Genomic DNA, 6,777 nt, shown 5'->3' with positions numbered 1-6,777 from the left:
AGTTGACCCTGCAGATGGCACCGTGGGCAAATGGGGTTTGACCGTCTATAGAATTAAGGGCCCTGGGTCTTCTCGATCCCTTAATCGAGTCAAACAACACCAACTCCCTGTGCAGAGCCTCAGCCTCTGTTCTTCTTCTTCCCTTCTCCAGGGTCTGAGGATGCAAAGAGTGACCCTACATACAGGACTGTGGACACAGGGAGATTTGACCAGTCTATAAAATTAAGGGCCCTGGATATTCTCAGCCCCGTGGTCATGTCCAACAGAACCAGTTTCCTGCCCAGAGCATCAGCTTCCAGAACCAGCCTACGTACCGAGATTGGCAGTCCCTACCTCATTATTCTATCCCCAAAACTAAGCCCATCTCTCTCTCTCTCTCTCTCTCTCTCTCTCTCTCACACACACACACACACACACACACACACAAAACCTTCCCTTTGTGGTGGCAGCATGGCCCACAGCTCCATCTCTCCAAGGTGGGGGAAATCTGAGAATTAATTAGACTGGACTCACACTGCAAGGGGACGATCCTCAAGGTTAGGGCGAGGTGCTGAGTAGCCTCTGTTTGCAGATTAATAGCCGGTCAGATTCTCCCTCATGTCAACCTACCCCGAGCCGTGCACTGCAGGGGGTTGGTGCTGCGGGACTCCTGTTCGTGTCCTAGCTGAACAGGCCTGGTATGTAGTGGGGGTGGGAAGACGGGGGAAAGAGCCTGTTAATGACCAGACAAGAAGTAGCATGGCCTAATGGATAGAGCACAGGCCTGGGAGTCAGAATGACCTGGGTTTCAACCATGGCCCTGCCACTTCTCTGCTGTTTTACCTTGGACGAGTCACTTCACTGCTCTGTGTCCCAATTACCTCACCTGTAAAATGGGATTTAAGACTGTGAGCCCCAGGTGGGACATGGACTCTGTTCAACCTGATTTGCTTGTATCCACCCTCGGGCTTAGTATGATGCCTAGCACATAGTAACTGCTTAACAGATGTCATTATTATTATTATCATTATCATCATCACAAAATCCTGAAACGCAGAACTCTGGAGCAAACTTTTCTGCATCCTTGAGTCAAGTGGAGGGTTTAGAAGCTCCTTTCAGTTGTCATTTTTCCTACTCTTGAAACAACAGCGACCCTGAACCCCATATCACTCTCCCTCAAACCATCGCTCCAGTGCTTTCTGGTGAGGAAACTACTTGCAATGACAGTGCAGTTTCCAGGAATTATTGTTGCTCTTCCAGCTCCCCCACTGATATGGTCTCAGCCTAGATTCTCTATAACGCTCTTCTCCACAAATGATGGGTTGCACATAGACACACACTGACGCACAAAACCTGACATTGCAAATTCACCCATCCCTGATGCTGGGTCCCCTTTTCCCCAGGCCCTCCTCACCCGGAAGCACCAGATGATTCCTTTCACTGGGGGCCAGAGTTCTGTGTGGGACGAGGCTGACGACCAAACCGTGGACTCAGGTAGGTTTGACCCGTCTATAGATTTAAGGGCCCTGGGTCTTCTCCAGTCCATGGTCAGGTCGGCAGAATCTCTTCCCCATATGCAGCCGAGGCCTCCAGATCCAGGGCTGGCCTTGGTCTCGAGAGGGAGGAGCCCCCCCCCCACCACCCTGGCGCCTGACTTGTCACCCTGATGGGCTCCCTTCTTCATCCCCCCTCTGATCCCCTTATATCAATGTCTGTCTCCCCCTCTAGACTGTGAGCTCGTTCTGGGCAGGGAATGGGTCTGTTTATTGTGTTACTGTACTCTCCCAAACCCTTAGTACAGTGCTCTGCACACAGTAAGTGCTCAAAAAATTCAATTTGATAAATGAACAGCACCCTCACACCTCAAAGTCAATCCCACCACGTGCACACACATCCCACACAAACCCATCGCTTTCTGGAGGACGCAGCAGGTAGTCCCTGGCAATAAAATATTAATCCTCAAGGAAACGGCATTGCTGGATTGGGGGCCAGGGATTGCTAATAATAATAATGTTGGTATTTGTTAAGTACTTACTACGTGTCAAGCACTGTTCTAAGCACTGGGGTAGATACAAGGTAATCAGATTGTCCCACGTAGGGCTCACAGTCTTCATCCCCATTTTACAGATGAGGTAACTGAGGCACAGAGAAGTTAAGTCACTTGCCCAAGGTCACACTGCTGACAAGTGGTGGAGCCAGAATTAGAACCCATGATCTCTGACTCCCAAGCCCGTGCTCTTTCCACTAGCGTGGCTTAACAAATACCAACATTCTCTAACTTAGCTCAGTCTCTGGAGGGGCCCGGGGAGCCATCCAGTCGTATCCACACTGCACAGTCGAGATCCTCATGGCCGTGGAGGACCCGGACGCTCCGTCTCCAGCGGAATGGCTGGCAATTGGTCAGTCATGACCTATTCCGTTCTTTGGACGCCTTCCCTCTTCTCAGCTCCCCTATGAACACAAACGATGGTTGGTCAAGAACAATGACCCAAATGACAAGCATGGTTTTAGGGTGCACCGAGTAGGCAACTGTACCATGGCTATGCTGAGTCGACAAAGTCAAGACAAGTCCTGGGGGGAACTTAGTTCCAGATAAACCTCGGTACTCACCTTTGCCCTCTGTGCCTCCTCTGGCCATATGTATAAGAAAGTTCCATTCCAGGAGAGAGATGAATGTTTCTCCGCTGGTCCTGAACCATGCACATCTGGAAATGTCACTTGGATTAGTTAGAGAGCTTTCAGTCCATCTTGCACACGGCACACACTATTTACTAAATACTAAGCACTTAGAAGGGTACAATACAATAAGGAGACATGGTTCCTGTCCTTCAGGAGATTACAATCTAGCAGGGCCAACAGCTACCTGTTGTATACTAGGATTTCTTCCTACTGGCACTTTTAGTGCTGAGGTGCCATAGGGAATGAAGATTAGTGAATGCCCAAGTCTTAAACTGAGGAAAGAATTGAAGTGGCAGTTTGAATGGGGAAATAGGGTGGAGGGATGAAAGGTTCATGATGCACTGCTTCCAAGAAGTCATTTCAGAAGATCCTTAAACATAGAAATCACGTGAGAAGGTTGGGGAAGAGGTTTAAGGGTCAAAGGAAGAGTAAGCAAGAGAATAGTGACAGATGAGAGTGAGAGACAGAGAGAGAGAGAGAGAGAGAGAGAGAGAGAGAGATTTAGGGAGGCACGATCAGTAGCTCACCTCGATTGAAGTGTGTGGACTGAGTTAAGGGAGAGAAGAGTGAGGCTAGCTGGTGAGTAACTGTAGGACCAACTCCCAACCTCCCATCCCCCCCAGGAATCCCCCCATCCATCCAACACCCCAATCCTCCCCACCCCATCCCCACAACAGCTCCCACCCCACAACCCATCCCCCCACTCTATCCTGACCACACCCCCACCCCACTCTCTAGAAACTTGCCACGCTCCGCCTCCATCCACACACTCCCACCCCACTCCCAACACCCCCATCCCATCCCCAAGTCCCTCCAACACTCCCATCCCCCAACTCCCCAACCCCCCATCCCTCCAACATTCCCAAATCCCCATCTCCACTCCCAAACCCATCATCCCTCCATTCCCATCCACCCCACACATGATACACTTCAATGCCCATCTCCCACTCACCCCTCTCTCCCTGAATTTCTCACCCAATCACTGCCCGCCATTACTGCCCACTCTCAGCAATACCCCTATTTCCCCTCCCAACAATTCCCATGTCCACCCCTACCCCGCCCCCCCCCCCCCCGCCCGGCCCCTGACGCACCCATTCTGGCAGAGTCCTCAGATATCACGGTTGCTCTCACGGCCAATCCATCATTTTTATTCAGCTCCTAAACTGTACACAGCTTTGGGGAAAGAACAATGTAACCATCAACTATCACAGTTCTTCCCCACTCTGGGCTCACAGGCTAGAGTGGGAGATAGACATTATGGCACATAAATGTATTATGGATAGATAAGCTATCGGGGTGGAAAAATAAACAGTTCTGGTTTAGTCACGTTAAGATGTGGGAGATGCCAAAGATGAGGGAGATGTCAGAGGCAATGGGAGATCCAAGCTCCACCCAGAAGGTCCTTGTGGCTGTGGTGACTCCGCCTGGTCTGCATCCAGGGGAACAGGTGGCAGTTGGTTGGTAGTGACCCAGTCCGTTCTTCAGGCACCCTCCCTCTTGTCTCAGCTGCCCTGGAAACACAAGCAATGGTTGGTCAAAAAGGATAGCCCAGATGACTTAGACTCTATTCTTGCTTCTCTGAGCCCAAGTCAAGACAAGTCCTTCGAGGAACATCTTGTTCCTTCCAGATAGGCCTCAATACTCACGGTGACTCTCTGGGCATCCTCTGGCCCTGTGGATAAGAAAATGTCCATCCCCGGGGAGAGACTGATGTTTCTCCACTGGTCCTGACCCGTGCACATCAGCAGTGGCAGATCCTGCACCCAAAATACACTTGGATTAACTTCCAGTTGATTCTTGGGTACCATCCTTCTCCTCTCTTCGGTGAACAGTGAGAGGATTGTGGAGCAACATACAACTTTTTTTTTTTTGTCAGATGAGCCCAAGGGAAAGAGTGGGAATGTCTGAAAGCAGTGGGGAAGAAAGTAATTTGGCAGAGAGGATCTGGTTGAAGATTGTATTCATGAAGGGAAGAAAAGTGGGTGAGTGTTCAAGCAGTGTGAAGGAAAGGAAAAATCAGAGAAAGTGTGAGGGGAGTGATATTGAATTCAGGCAGGTAAGAAATAGCTGGGAAGGATGTGGGTGGATGGGTATTGGGAGAAGAAGGTATGGGGACAGGGCAAATCCAATTGCTCCAGTGTCACCAGATTCTGTGATAGGAGCGAGAGTATTGATTAAATACATCTGAAGTGCAGAGTACAGATTAAGCACTGCCAGTTGCCTCCATGACAAGAAGGGAGTTGGGGGCACTGCGTGTTTAAGGCAGGATTTAAGTCTAAAACATATGGTGAAGCCAGTAGGCATGAGAATCAATGAGGGAGGGGAGTCATTGTGCATATTTACTAAGCCCTTACTGTGTGCAGAGCACTGTTCTAAGTGCTTGGAAAAGTACAATGATGAGGCATGAGAGGACAGTCACAGAAACATTGTCTTCTCCACTCTGCCCTACCCCTGCCATTGGATCCCCACACTCCCAGGTTTCGAGAGGCCTGGACTCAAAGGTCAAGTGGTCTCCAGTGTGCGATGTCAGACTAATCAGGGGAATGGTAAGGCCTGCAGTTACCTAGAACCAAATCTTTGTATGCTCCCTACAAAGACTCAGGTTGGAGGCTACAGCAATCCAGAGAAGAATGGAGTTTGTTCATTCTCTCTCTCTCTCTCTCTCTCTCTCACACACACACACACACACACACACACACACACACAAAACTCCCACTTCCCTGGGAACAAGCCCTAGCAAATAAGGAAAGGTCCCTTCTGAGGGAGCTAGAGATGTGCAAGGCAGTTCCAATGAGAGGTTTGTTCACTACTATGCTCTATCCTACTCTTCACATTAGAGCCCTCTCCCTCCCAGAGATCCCTTCCTCTTCCCTCTCCCCACAAATATTAGGCCTGTAGGGCTGGTATTCCTGGCTCCAGAAATACCAGGCACATTTGTACATTGGACAGAAGTCGGTTTCTAGTAAAATGTCTGCATTTTCAGCTCCCCATCCTGTGTGCTTGACTGTCAAGATAACATCCACTATGCCTCACTGTGACTCTTACGACTAACATCCATCTCCTATAAATCCCAACAACTCACTTTCTCAGCAGTGAATGAGGTAAACAGTGCTTAGCCCTGCCTTACTCCTGACATAGCATCAGCTACCTGGCTTCCCCAGAAACCATTGTCAGACACAGAGGAATCACTTCTTTGGGGATTGAGGATGTGCAGGGTGATTCTGAAGGCAAGACTTTGACCCATCTGTAAAATTCAGGGCTGTAGGTCTTCAGTCCCACAGTCAAGTCAAACAGAACCTGTTCCCCGCACAGAGCCCCGGTCCCCATTTCCAGAACCAGCTTCTGTGTCAACAATGGCATCTACTTCCTTAGTGTTATATCTCCCCATCTAGTTAATCCACCTCACCCCTCTTTTGCATACATGTGTGCACACATACACACACCCACCCCCGCCACACACCCGACCAACAACTTTCTTTTGAGGTAGCAGTGCAGCCTGCCTCTCTCTATGGCAGGGCAATTCCTAGAATTGACTTGACAGTTCCAATTGCAGAGGGATGGTCCTCAGGGCCAGGGAAATGCATTGGGCAGCCTCTGGAGAGAGAGTAATAGATAGTCAGATTCTCCCCTCAGGCATCCCACTCCAACTTGTGCAAAGCCAGGCTTTGAGGCCGAGGGATTTCCTGCTGGGTCTCAGAGTTGTCTGGACTCACAGCCAAGGCCTCGTCTGGCAAAAATGGTACCGGACCCTGGAGCATCAGTCCTGTGGAGTTGAGTTATGATTGGAACTTGTCTGCTGGTTGTCGCTGATGCAGTTTTGAAACCTTGGCGAGGACACATGGATTAGTGACCCTGAAGATCTGGGTTTCTCACCATGCTCTCTGTCCATAGCCAAGGATTACATCTAAAAATCACTACATGCCTATGTCTCCGGGAGAATCAATCATCTTGAATCTGGAGAGAGAAGAGTAGGGATGTCAGACAACTTTTTTGTGTGACCAAGTATTCAATTCTCACTCCTTCCAATAACCCCAACACCAGGTTTATGGACACAATCACAGTTAAACCCCATGCAAAACTCTACCCTACTAATACTTAACCACCCCTTCAAAATTGGTT

At 49.6% G+C, this 6,777-nt stretch overlaps 1 long non-coding RNA gene across 1 annotated transcript; it reads right to left on the bottom strand.

Annotated features, from left to right (window-relative positions):
* Positions 1-3,785: 3,785 nt before the first annotated feature.
* Positions 3,786-4,411, bottom strand: LOC114806332. The gene is made up of 2 exons (XR_003754360.2): positions 4,305-4,411; positions 3,786-4,169 (listed from the first exon to the last, which is right to left on the bottom strand). It is a non-coding gene; the product is annotated as an uncharacterized LOC114806332 (long non-coding RNA).
* Between the last annotated feature and the right edge of the window lie 2,366 nt (positions 4,412-6,777).

This window comes from Ornithorhynchus anatinus, chromosome X1 (assembly GCF_004115215.2).
Source record: "Ornithorhynchus anatinus isolate Pmale09 chromosome X1, mOrnAna1.pri.v4, whole genome shotgun sequence".
Lineage (NCBI taxonomy): Eukaryota > Metazoa > Chordata > Mammalia > Monotremata > Ornithorhynchidae > Ornithorhynchus > Ornithorhynchus anatinus.
The sequence above is the reverse complement of the archived record's forward strand: the minus strand, read 5'-3'. Positions and strand labels throughout refer to the sequence as shown.